This window comes from Aquila chrysaetos, chromosome 2, assembly GCF_900496995.4.
Source record: "Aquila chrysaetos chrysaetos chromosome 2, bAquChr1.4, whole genome shotgun sequence".
Classification (NCBI taxonomy): Eukaryota; Metazoa; Chordata; class Aves; order Accipitriformes; family Accipitridae; genus Aquila; species Aquila chrysaetos.
The window spans coordinates 70,771,786-70,785,050 of record NC_044005.1 but is presented as its reverse complement, the minus strand read 5'-3'; the positions used below and the strand labels follow the sequence as shown (position 1 = coordinate 70,785,050).

The 13,265-nt window shown below is 46.7% G+C and overlaps 1 long non-coding RNA gene across 1 annotated transcript in view; it reads left to right on the top strand.

Annotated features, from left to right (window-relative positions):
- Positions 1–360: 360 nt before the first annotated feature.
- The window catches only part of LOC115338704, a 75,664-nt gene continuing 62,759 nt past the window's right edge, over positions 361–13,265 (top strand). The window contains exon 1 of the long non-coding RNA XR_003922513.1: positions 361–517. This is a non-coding gene — a long non-coding RNA (uncharacterized LOC115338704). The remainder of the gene's footprint in view (positions 518–13,265) is intronic.

Sequence of the window (13,265 nt, the reverse complement as noted above, 5' to 3'; positions counted from 1 at the left end):
GTCCATCACGTTTGGTACTTTGCTATTTAACGAGCAAGCGAGTCCAGCACAGATGAGGTTTGGTTCTTGGCTGCTGTTGGACTCTGCCCTGACGGGATCCGAAAACCGCGGATGCTCTTTGGGCACGAGCTGCTTCGCAGCACAAGAGACTGAGCAGAGGAGCACAAAGAGCCCAAACGCAAGATGCTCAGATGTATGCAGAGAGTGCAACATGACAAACTGCTAGGTTTGGTTAAATCGGGACTGTTAATTATAGCAGTTTAAATTGGGTTCTGACTCAGATTTTGAATTCATAGTGGCAAGATGACAGCCTGGAGAAGGTGTTTGCAAATGGCTGACTCAGAGGATGATGATCAGCACGACGGTGCCTTCTGCCTGTGCTAGTACTATGTGTTTATAGGAGCGATGTTATAAGGTGACAGTTGCCAGTTCAGCTCCACCCCTTGATCTGTTCACCAGAGATTATGAAGCCTGGAAAGACAAAGTGAGCAAATGCAGGAAGGAGCATATTAATTGGGTGAGTACAAAATGGCAATCCGCCATCTCTTTTAGTGCTCTGTCCTCTTCTTTCCACATGTAATGCTGATTTTCCAGATTTTTCTGTAGGCATCCAGCTGCTGCTGACTTGAGTTGATGAAATGGCTTCTGAGGGAAGAACAACTATTTCCTAAATCCTCTCTGTGAGACAGAGCTGCAGAATTGCCACCCGGCTCTCCAAATTATGAGGCTGCAGATGGGGGAGGCCACAGGTCCCAGTCCCCACTGGGACCCCCCCAGAGCCCAGTGCCCTTGGTGGGGCTGCAGGAGCCCAGGGCTCCTGGGATCCCTCCGGCAGCCGAGGATGCCAGAGCCTGGGAGCCCGGCAACTCCCCGCAGGGGCTGCCAAAGGGGTGGACACTCTGGGGAAAAGCTGCCTGATAGGAGGGTTGCAAAACCTGCCTTAATTTCTGACCAAATTCTGCAACAATTGAACACTGATTGTGGAAATACAGGGTGCTGACAGATCTCCAGTATTGTCTCTCCTCTCCCCAAAGTGCTTCTGCTTTTTTCTACCAGTTGTCCTTGAAGTCCTTTCATTCATGCTTTCATGCAAAATGAAAATGTTCAAGGTTTCCTTCCCTGTGTACTCACGGTACAGATTAGCTCAACTGTTCAAATGGTTGCTGAAATTCATTTGCAAACGTTGTAGGTGACTAAGTTTCATAACTGTGATTTGTGAGTTACAAACAGCGGTCAAAAATCTAATGCCACAGGAATAATATAGCTAACTCTTGCTTTGATCTTAGAAATCCTTATACCTGTGCTTGGCTGATTACACTGTCAGCCAGCCACTGAACAGCGAGTGGGGAGGATTTGTTACGAACTACTTGTGGCTGAGCCAGAAACCAAGAAGTACACACACTAACATCACTTATCAGTTGCTCGTAGAAATAATGTATAGCTCCTGAAATTATTGTTTTCAAATCTCTAACTCTGCTCTAATAATTACTAGAATTGAGAGACTAATATATTCAATGAATTACTGTTTTTCATCCATTGAATAGCTGAGAACAGATTGTGATTCCCCGGTCTATTTGTTATTCAAATGAATTCAACAGATACCTTTTCTAATCTTTAACTCTGTGGATTGAAAGCAAATATCCACAGTATGTAGTTGCTGGTGCTCTGATAAATCATATGCATTGTTTCTGTTTCCTGACAGGAACACTGTGCAAATACCTAGCCTGAATCCTTGTTTATGCAACTTACAACTGGGTTTTCACAAGAACTTACAGGCGTGGCTTTAAAACCTGTTTCCTCCTGCTTTTTTTTTGTTACTGAAGGTCTATTCCCCAAACTGTCACAGAAAATGAACACAAAAGGAATTTAAGTGGGAACAAAGCAAACTTACTTTTTTTTTTTCCACGGAATATCTAGGAACAGACTATGATTGAGGTCCTGATGCAGAAAGGTGATTTATGATAGGCTTAGCTTTAAATGTGCTGCCGTGCTCCCATTGAATTCAGTGTGACTGCGCAAACAAAAAATGAAGTATGAGCATTGTCTTGGGAAGATCAGGGCCTAAGCTAAGATTATCTGAAAACTTTCTGAATTATTCAGCCCTAATAATCACTGTTTGGACACTAGTCCTGAAAGAACTAAGTCTGCCATCACTGCTTCCCTGTCCTCTAGACAACCCGAACCTTGGAATATTGACACTGTTCCCCTGTGCAAATAAAACAACAAAGATTAACAGTGAGCATCCACAAACTATGCACTCTGTAAGGGAACATGCTCAAGAGACACAAACCCTCGACAAAGGAACAGTCATTGTGGATTTCCTGGAGGTGGCCAACAGTATTTTTCACAACGTAACCTATTTCACCAACAAATTCTTCTTTTTTTGTTTCAGAATAGATTTTATATTTTTTTTGAAGTAAGCAAGAACATTTCTCAAGGGCTCCCAGCAGGATTTCACAGAATTTTGACTGCATGTACCTGAGAGGAGGAGGATGAGCAGAGGCATACCTATCTGAGATCATGTCATCCTATTTATTAATCCACAGCACAATTCCTGCAGGTGACAATAGGGAGCCTGACCACTGGCAAAGAGAAGAAACTGATCTTCATATGTTAACCGAACTGCAATTATAATTTCCACAGCAACAACCCACGATTTCCTGGAAACTGTTCTTGTGCTGGGAGGACTCTTCTTGGTGGCTTTTGTGCCACTGCTTTCCAGTTTGGGAGGCCATCCTTACAACCACACAAATGATGCACTGCTTTCGGAGTTATTTCTATAGAGAAACCATATAGACCCATCATGCAAACTCACCCCGTCCAATTCGCAGTCCCTGTTGTGAAATAGATGTTCTGGAGGTGGGGAGACACCCTGTAGCAAAAGCATAAAATCAGAGTGGAGTGTCTTTCCCCAGCTACAAACCTGTGCTTAGACATATGACAAATGTTCTAACATACATTTGTGTCTGAAACAACGCAGTCAATGGAAGGAACAAGGCATAGTTATGGAGATTTACAGTTTTTGATATCCTCCAGTGTAGAGATGTAGTGATGGATTCGCCAGGCAGGGAGAAGGCTGGGAGACAAGAGAAGACAAAGCAGAGTGTTAGCATTTTGAGATCAGCCTGCAGTCTGGATGAGCAGCTCTGTTACCGTCTATGGCCATCTTTTTTTTCTCCCACCCATATTAGCCATCTGGCTATGATGTATCCCAATGGTCTATTATGGTATATCACCTTTGCCTTTCCCCTTGCCCCTTTGAGCTGTGCATTTGTGGCTGCATTTGCACCACAAAAGACACTCATAGGGTATTTAAACCAGGGATAGCCAAGCCCTTCCTTGGGAAAGCTCCAGTCAACATTGCCAAACTCCAAACCAAAATGCTGCCGCCACACTCAGTAATTTCAACGGCCCTGGGAATAGTTCCCTGTGCCTGCCGCCGGCAGGGCTGCTCCTGCCCAAACCCTTACTGCAGTGGAGGGGTTCAACATGAGAAACCGGTTTCTGACCTCTCACTGAGGTGAGGTGGTGCAGTGGATGGAGGAGGCTGGGTGGCTCCAGGAATTGAATGCTGCTCCGGAGAATACAAAAAGGCGGGTGAGCAGGAGACAAATACAAAAAAAAAAAAAACCAAAAAGGCAGTTGGGTAGGAGGCAAATGGGGAATGAGTGGTGAGAAGGGCTGGCAGGTGCTGGGGATGGTGTGAGGATGCTGGAGGGCACATGCTCAGCTTTTCATGCTTGTTGCACCTTCTCAGGGCTGATGGCCTGCAGCAAAGCAGCCGTAAAAGCGGGCTTTTGCCCACTTTGTTTCAAAGCACTTACCCAGTCATGCTTAAAGGGTTTGTACATGTTTGTTAGAGGTTAGAAGCAAAAATGTGAGTAAAAACATAAGGCAAGCCCTCAGGGTAGATGTACTCTGTGAGACAGCGTAATCTGGTCTTGCTGCTTACCAGCTTTGCACCTGGTTAACTCTAGGTCAGAATGAAGGTATATAGTCAGAAGTGATTATTCGTGACCCCAGACAAGAACATAACCTTTCTATCTTTAGCCTCCATTGAAATGGCAATACCCTGATTATGGAATATTTTTCCACTAATTAGCAATGCAGGCTCTACAGGTCACTGGGAGTTCATACTATTCCCTTGGCATAAGCAGATGTCTTCAAGATAAACCTGTACTAAACACATCAACAGCTCCACACTATCTTGTATGCACTGGGAAAAAAAAAAAAAAAAAGAAAAGGAAAAGAGAGACAGCATCTTGCCAAAGGCTGAAGAGCCAGATGAGTCCAGGAGCTGGATATTAATTTATGAACATTAAGTAAATAATTGTCTTTTAGGTATTGGCTCCTGGGCTCTCCAGCATGTGGCTACCAATCTGTAAGCAGGCCTTATTGGTGAGGTAGAAATGTGAGGCAAGGAAGATGTGCTGCATAGCCTGTAAGTCCTGCAGGGCTGTGCTGGCTTCATGCAGGGCCGACGCAGGGACCTGTACCGTGCTCCCAGCCTGGAGGAGGTGGGGAGCACAGCACATAGGCACCCAGGTAACCATCATCAGAAGAGCTTGTGCAAACTTGGTGCAGCAACATCTTCGCTCCGGTTTCCTCCTGCCCTCTATTTTGCCCCTTTTTCTTCACTTTATTTCCTGCCCCCAGCCCACCACAGTCTTCCTGTTTGCCTTTTAGCTGCTAGCCAAATTCTCCATTCCCCTTTAGATCTCCTTCATCTTTCCTTGCCCACCTTAAGCAAACCCTCACATCTTCCCTAAACTTTATTCCTTCCTGCTCTGCCCTTTTCCTGATCTACTTTCCCATTTCTCATTCAGAGGTATGCCTTATTCCAGTTGCAGTTTATCCAGGATCCTCTTCTACTTGTTACTCTTACTATAATTTTCTCTTCTATAGCAAAGGTCTCCCACCTGGTCATGTTTCCTGGTGAAGTTACCTCCCTCTGCCCTCCCATCAATCTTCTCTGTACCAACTGCTGTGATTCAGCTGGCAAGCACCGTGCACTCCTTGCAGCCCGTGACCCTCCTCAAATACTTGTTCATGGGAGGAGAGAGTTGCTGGCATTGCAGTGCTAGCAGAGAAGCAGGGTGACGGGCTCTATTCCTTTGAGCAGCCACGACGGCTGCACCAGTCCAGAACTACGCCCTTACTTTCCCGACAAAGAGCAAGTATTTTATTTTGTTGGCCAAGTGGGAGAGCTGGATCGTTCGCATCCTCATGGCTTATAAATCTTCATGTGACAGGTCATGATGGTGAAGGCATCTGCCATGCCTTGCTCTTTGGGAAGCAACTGGCTGAGTTTCAACTGCTATAATACAGAGTGCTGTTTAACATTAAGATAGCCTATCTCAGAGCTGCTCTCCTGGCCGTTTTCTGGAAGGATGATATACTGCCTAGCTACATCTAGCTTGCGCAATGAACACTGTAACCATACCCTTTGTATGTTTTTAACCCGCAGGATACTAAAGCATTTGCAGCTGATGCAGATGCAGGACAGCGTCAGCTATCCTTCAAGTGCTGAGCTGGGATTTTGTCCGCACTGCCGCACAGCCATTTTCACATGAAAAGAAGTAATAAATAACAACCCTTTATGTGTCTCTGCCCAGAGATTCATGGGTGAATCCTCCCCAGACATCTGTGGCACGGGCAAGTCTTAGATACACAGGAGGGTACATGAGAAGCCCCCAAAGGGTAAGGCTTCTACCCAAAGTCAGCATTAGTCGCGTATGGTGGGCACTGTGCCTGTGAAGTGGGAAAGGAATTGCCAAAATGTCGGAATTAACATCCTGCTTGAGTCATAAAGAAGCCGGGGCCGTATCTTTGTGTGCCATAACAGTGCTAATGCTCCTGGTGGGGCCAGGGGAGCCGGCAGCAGAGGGGATGGGGCTGCAGGCAGCCACGCACGCACTGCTGCTGGAGTCGAGCTCAAGCAGGTTTGTATGAGCTGGTCACCCCAGGATGGATGCACGCACTGCCCTTTCCCTTTCCCACGCAGAAAAGCAAGCTCCTTTGTCACCGTGCCTCTTCCTCAGCCCAGCAGAAACATCTGCACACAGCTGGTGGGGAGACAGGAGGGGCAGCCAGGGACTTGCTGTGGTCCCTGTATTTTCATTAGCAGAAGCATCATCTCCAGTTCCTCCTTTATCACCTTGATTTCTTAGTACCATTGCTTGCATGAATGATAACATTGTAATACCAGCAGTACTGAGGCACTGCTGTAAACAGGGGCATTTTTAACTCTGAGCCCTTTTTCTGTCTTCAGTAGGACAGTTTATGTATTGTTCAAAACAGGAAAAGAAAAAACAAGGCAGGAAACCTATTTCTCAGTGGCACCTGTGATGTCTATTAAAAATGTGTGTGTTACTGAAGGGGAAACATCTTCTCATCTGCCATGTAAAAGAAATTAAGAGATAACATCCGCTGAGAAATATGACCCAGGCACTGAACAGGTCTTGTCCCATATCCTCAGATATTTACAGGATAGAGTGTACTGGCAGGGCTTTTTCCAGATGTTGTATCTATATACACTATCTCTTTAAACATAACCAAATACCTTTCCACAGAAGATGACCGTGCCCCTCCTTGTTTACTGTTAACAAAGACAGAGCTGTTTTGACCGGTGGAGTCATTCAGGTGGGAAGGACCTCGGGAGGTGGGAAGGGACCCCAGGACGCATCGTGATGGCCTCCTTGCAGGTGGTGGGTGGCTGTTAGGTGCCCCCAAAGTCACCTCTTCTCCAGGCCAAACAAGCCCAGCTCCCTCAGCACATCCTCATGGGGCAAATGCCCCCAACCATCTGGCTGGCCCTCTGCTGAATTTGTTTCCATTTACCGGTGCCTTTCCTGTGTATCGGGGAGCTCAACACTGGACGCAGTATGCTGTGTGGTCTAATGAGTAAAGAGGGATAATCCCTTGCCTCCTTCAGCTGCCTCCCCTGCAGCAGGAGGTCACCCACCGCCATCACCCACACCACACGGAGATATATTTCCACAGTATATGCAAGCAGCAAGCAGTTAGATAGTGACGTCCCAGTGATTTGTTTGTTCCAGTTGGGCCCTCAGTGGATTCCCACTTCTCCAGGCCCCTGTGTGTTTTGGGGAAAGCACAAATGTTTTTTTCCAGTGTCATGTTGGTCTTTTAAAGGCTGACATCACCATCTGCTCTTCTTCTGCCACAAAGGGAAACCGCATATAAAATTTCCCTCCTTTTCTCTTTGGTACTTAAATAGCCTCTGGTATCACAGTACTAGAGTAGGTTACAATATTTAATACAATTTACCTTTCATAGTGGTCCTGTGAGACGGGAAACTAGTTTCATTCTGAATTTATGGATATGTAAATGAGGCACAAGAAACTAATAGACTTGCCCACAGAAAGGTTGTCACAGAATAGGAGCCTGAACCCGTACCTGCTCAGCTAACAGGCTCTATGTTCTGGCTATTTGTTCTTTCCTGCTTCTATTTTGGTGTCCTGTTGCATTTGGGGATGAGCTGACCTGTATCACTGCACTCTGTTGAGATGTGCTGCAAGCTGCAATCTGATCCCACGCACCTATGGAAGTGGGAAAGGGCTTGAGCTAATCCGTCAGCCCATCAAAACAGAGAGCCCCAAGGGATGCTGAACTTTGGCATCTCCTTTATTCCTTACACTGCCTCAAAATGAGCTGATTTCTCATGCTATAACATGACAATACAAAGCATTGCAGAAAGTTATTTCTTCAAATGCTGAACAAGGAATACTAGTGGAATAAATATGACCTTCCTTATAGCTATTCTGCTTTTCTGCTTGGTTTTGGCATCGAACCTTCTCTGTCCCTCTTCGGCATGTTTCAGTGCACGAATCATACATGGATCTCTCCAGCCTCCGCTGCCCATTTCATCAAAAAAACGGAGTATGAAAGATCCACAGAAGCCCTGGAGGGAAGTGACACAATCCCAGATGTTGTAGGATCTATGTCCCAGCTGCAACAAACCTGCATGTGGCAGCTGCTTTTGCACAGCCATCAACAATAGCAGCTGGAGGGGCTCTGCTCTTAATGGCTCATCCCCCGGGAAGGAACTAGTGTGAGGAAAAGCAGCAGGCATTACGTACAAGATATCACATTACCACACTTTACATCTCCTTTTGTTATAAAACAAGCAAGAAAGCAGTGAAAAAGAAAGCAAAATTAGACATGTTCCTTTGCATCCGCCCCTGCCCTAGAAGTACCATGAGATTATTGCCCCCCCGCCAAATTATGTTTTTCCTTTTCTGATTGAGTTCATAGGAGATCAAGGTATTTGCTATTGTGTGACCTATTCTAAATACCCTTCTTAAGGTGGTGAAAAATAAAGGTAGCCTATAAGCAAAATAAAAATGAAAAAAGGATTGCAAGCTCTGGAGCCTGTCCAGTGAATGCATATCCCTAGTGGGTTTTTTTCTCATCACCTGAGAAAAAGACATACACTAGGAGAAATAAAACAAAATAGAGGTTTATATCCTCACTACAGAAAAAGCAGTTTCTATGTTTTGATATATGTTTAGTTCTATTATGTCCTAGGATCATCTAATTTCCATATAAAGTGTAGCTACTTTCAGTTTTACTATATGATGTTCAGGGGAGACTTTGATTTGTGTGCCCTAGGGTAGATCTGAGAAATGCATAATTTTCTTTAAGTCCCTTCTGTTACGCACCGTCAGTAAGTTCCTGTACAGATTACAACATGGACGTTTAGTCAGAGGTCTGCACTCCCACGGAGGAGAGTGGGAGGGAATAATAAATGTGTGGACCAAAGTGGAAAAAAAAGGGTAAAAGAAAAGAGAGGAAGAGAGAGAGAGAAATTCCATTATGAAAGGTTACTGAATCAAAAAGAATTTATCAAAAGTAGACTGGAGAGAGTGGCTCTTGAATTTTTATGAATTTGTGGGGCACACAAGTCAGTCTGCTTTGGACTGTAATTTCAGGTAATAGCAGAATTGGGACCACTGGGGCATACTCTGTCACTGTTTCTAATCTCCACTGCTCTGGAACACCAGTTATGCATCAATTCAATTAATCACAGGTGATAACAAAAGTTGTTTTTTTCCCACTTTAGAAATGTTGCCTTTTTTTTTTTTTAGTGCAGAACTTTATCAGACACAATTTCTTTTTCCCTTGTGAAGAAAAGCTTATGAAGTTCATTTATACAGAGCGCATAAATCCTGTCTCCTACTGTTTTCCCCTGTAACCTAACATGAAATATGGCTTATAGCTCTGCTAATTCTCAACATTTAGTGCGGACTGATGAAAGTAGTTCATCACTCACAGGGATACACCACACTCACAGCACAGATATGGACCAGGAGGCACGCACATGTCAGACCAGGGAAGGTACATGCAGCAGCATCGTGGCATGACACATACAGTCTCAGATCTACCCCAGCAGCCAGGTGTCTTAATACCGCTCATTGGAGATACATTGCATTAAAAAATGAGTACTTCCCATTGTACAGCAAAAACCTCTCTCTTCCTTGTCACTCTTCCCCCTCCACAGATTTATCTCCTTCTGTTAATGACTCCTTTTTTTCAATTTGTGTGTCTCTCTGACAGATAATACTTTGTCTCCCTGTTCTCCTGGCTTGGTGTGCCTCTCACCTTGTTTGCTGCTCGTTATTTGCACTCCAGCAGGATGTAGATACAAGAACTTGCCCATAATCAGTTCAATAATTCCACTTCAAATCCAGCCGTTCTGCTGCTACATATAATCCTGACAACTCATTATCCACCAGCCCGGGTAGGTCTGGCTCTTGCATATTAGCTGTGTTGCGACCTCAGCCTCCTTCTCTTGCCTTCTACACTTTAATTCAGTATGAAACGCCGCTGCCGAGTTTTACCCTCGGTTGCATCGGTGCAATGGGAAGGAAAGGAGCGCGGCAAAGCAGCAGAGATGCCCGACTCTTCCTAACTCCCCGAATGCCACTTTTCCTGGTGGGAACACATGAAAGGGTATTTCCAGCTCATGACACATAAATGATTAGAGCTGACATTTACAACATCGCTCATCTAAAGCCTTGAAGATAACATTTACCAGCCGGCGAGGCAGGCAGGTGTGATCATCCCCGTGTAACAGAAGGGTAAACTGAGGCACGGGGCGAGGACACGAACTTGCCAAAGTCAGCCAGCCCTGGGCCTTAGACCATTATTTTCAGCTCCGAGACCAGGTGGCATTGGAGCGAGACGCCCCTCGGTTGGGACACAGGTGCACCGCCACGCCGCAGCCGCGGAGCCAGCCGGCGGAGCTGGCAGTGCCGTGTTTTACACTGGCAAGGGGCTCCCCTGGAGCACTGGCTAGGAGCGGAGCGGAGCGGAGCGGAGCAGAGCGATGGCCCCAGGGACCCCCAGGCACTCCCTGGGCTGGGGAAGTTTCCTCGCTGCAGCACGCAGGAGGATCTCATCTTGATAGATGAGACGGGATGGTCTCCATGGCAAACAGGACTCTCTTGCCACCTCCCTTGGCAAGGGATGGGAAAGTCAGACATTTAATAAGCCAGGTAAGGACCTAACCACAGCCTTCACAGTGAGTCAGGAGCGTACATGTACAGCTATTGTGTCAGAGTGAAAGGAAAAGGTTGAATATGAAGTTTACTAGGCAGCAAATAGGTCTGTCTTGTACCTTCCTCTCTCCTTCGGTCAGGAAAGAACAAGTCTATTTCTAGTCATGGAGACCGTATATATAACTAAACACAATGTTTCTTCTTCTGCAGTAGAGGACAAGAAAAATTTCACAGCCCAATTGCTCTCCAATGGTTTGTATAAGACTCAAGCGTGCGCTTAAAGCTGAACATTCACGTATAGCTCAGAAGATGAATCAGGGTTTTGGCTCTACTTTTGAGACAGCAGCCCTAGTGATGACCAAAGTCGTGGCTCTTACATCAGCTCCTCAAAGTGAGAAATCTCTCTGACGCAGGGTTTGTGCCAGGCCATATAGCACCACCTGGCTCAGGCATTCAGGTACTGTCACGGCACAAATAATGTAAAGAGGTGGTGTGCCCTGAAGTATCTTTGGTCACTCAGCAGAGTAGTCGGGAAACTCGGCTACCACCACCCTGAGACGGCTGTGAAGGTCACAACCAGGCGTTGTGCACTCCAGCACTGTAAACCTTCAGAGCACAGCAAACTGCTCCCTTTTGTAGCACCGACCCACATCTCTGTGCCCCCTTCACAATGGGCATTTGCTATTCTGCCACATATAAAGAACGTGCTGTTCGACCAGCACCATTCCTCTCCATCCCCAAAAGTGCAGCCCACGCAAGCAGAGGCAGGGCTTAGGCCATCATTTCCAGTGCATCACTGATAAGTGACCCCTGCAACAGTGCCCAGGACGACACGAAACCTAAACACTTCTGGACGTGTGAGTTCTGTGCAATCCTGGGCAAGGTAGGGCAGGAGCCAGACGTGCTCCAGCTCGTCCTTCAGCACGGGCAGCTCCTGCTGCGCAGAGCCCAGCACAGGCAGGCTGCAGCTTACATCTGCAAAGGTGGGAAACAGCTACCGCGCCAGTAAAACTCGAACCTCTGGTGGGGCACAAGTCCCATCATGAACTGAACATCCATAATTACCATCATCTTTTCTAAAAGGGCCCTGCAGCAATTAGGCTATTTAAGCAGAAGTTATCTGACTCCAGAACGGTCACTACATCAACGTTTTCCATTCTGCATGTATCTTTTTGTGGCTCCAAGAGCTCTCTCAGCACTGACAGCCCATACCACATAGGGCTCTGCTCATACTCTGCAGAAGCTGCAAGTGCCTGCTCCAGAGAATGTCCCAGGCAGATGGGTCCCAGGGGAAGAGGAGAGGTAATACGTGCTCTGCAGCCATTATTTTTAAGGGCCAGAACTGACAATCACCTTTAAAAACACACTAACGGATTGGTGATTGAAGCCATTGAGGCAGGCATGCCAAGGCAGCAATATATATCTCTTCTTGGCTACGTCTCTGCTGGGGACAGTACTGTCTGTTTGGAGATAACACTGTTCACTTTGGGAGAGTGGAGGCAGCTGGCTTTAGGAGACCTGAGGGTAGGAAAGGGCTGTTTGCACCTTTTTTATACCCTTAAGTTTTGTTTGTTGGGTGCTTTTGGCTGGACTTGGTGCGAATGCTTAGGTCAGAGAAGACCTGCTGTCACATAGATCCATTTTGTGCTCCCTTCTTGTATGGTGCCTCCAGGCTGAAGAAACATTTTCAGCTCTTTTGCAGTGATTCGGTTCCCAGCTGATGCCCATAAGATGGGAGGGTCTGAGGGCAAAACAAAATTGATAGCTTGAACAATTAGGCAAGGGTGTGTGTGCACTCAAAATGCTCTCAGAGGACAGTAATGTGTCTCCATGCTTTGCTGCTTCTTTTCTGTCTATCTTAGCCTTTTTGCACGGTGGGGCTTTTATTCTTATCTGTGACTGCCTTCCTAAGCGCAGGTGCCAAGCTGACTGCCGTTTTCTCCATGTCTTCCCTCAAATTCATAAGCCGTGTTTTCCTGGGTCTCTCTTGTGGTTGCTTTTGCATGACCCTTACAGAAAATTTATGTGACAAGAAAGGAGAAGACTACACAGTAAAAGAGCAGGGCTGCTCACAGCAAAGGGCAGTAATTCGGAAGGCCTTGGGCGGCCGGTGGCTGGCTTCACACGAAAACCAAAAAGTGAGATGTTAAGTGAAGGAGAGAGCAGTGGCGACGGCTGCCTGCAACGACTGCAGCAGGGCTAAGGGCAGAGCGGGGGCTGCGGCTGTGGCCACGCGTCAGGCAGGCTGAGAGCATCTCGCTGGGAGCGACCATCACCGCTCCCCGGCCCAGCCTCTCCTCCTCTCCCATGGGAGTGCTGCTTTGTCCCACCCTCTTCTTCTGGGGGGTGAGCCTGGCTGCGTCCCCACCGCGGAGGGACAGGGCTCATCACACCGTCAAAATGCACGCCTGACTCTGTGGTTAGGGACCTGCTGGCCCCCTGCAACCCCAAGGCTGACCAGACCTACCTTTCACAACCAGAAGCTTTTTCAACATCTTTGCTCTTGTCAAGACAGGGAAGTAAGTCTATTTTTATGGAAGGGTCAGGATAATGCCGATGAACTCTCTTTCCCATCCCTTTCCATACACAGCCTGCTGTACCTCTTGGTGATAAGCCTGTTTGTCTCCTCTTTCCTACCTCCGTGAAAGTGGCTTTCACTAACACATACATCTGATTCCATTATGCGCTTCATATCTCTCACCTCTTAGCATAGCTGACCTGCCTCTGCCTTCCCCACACCCCATC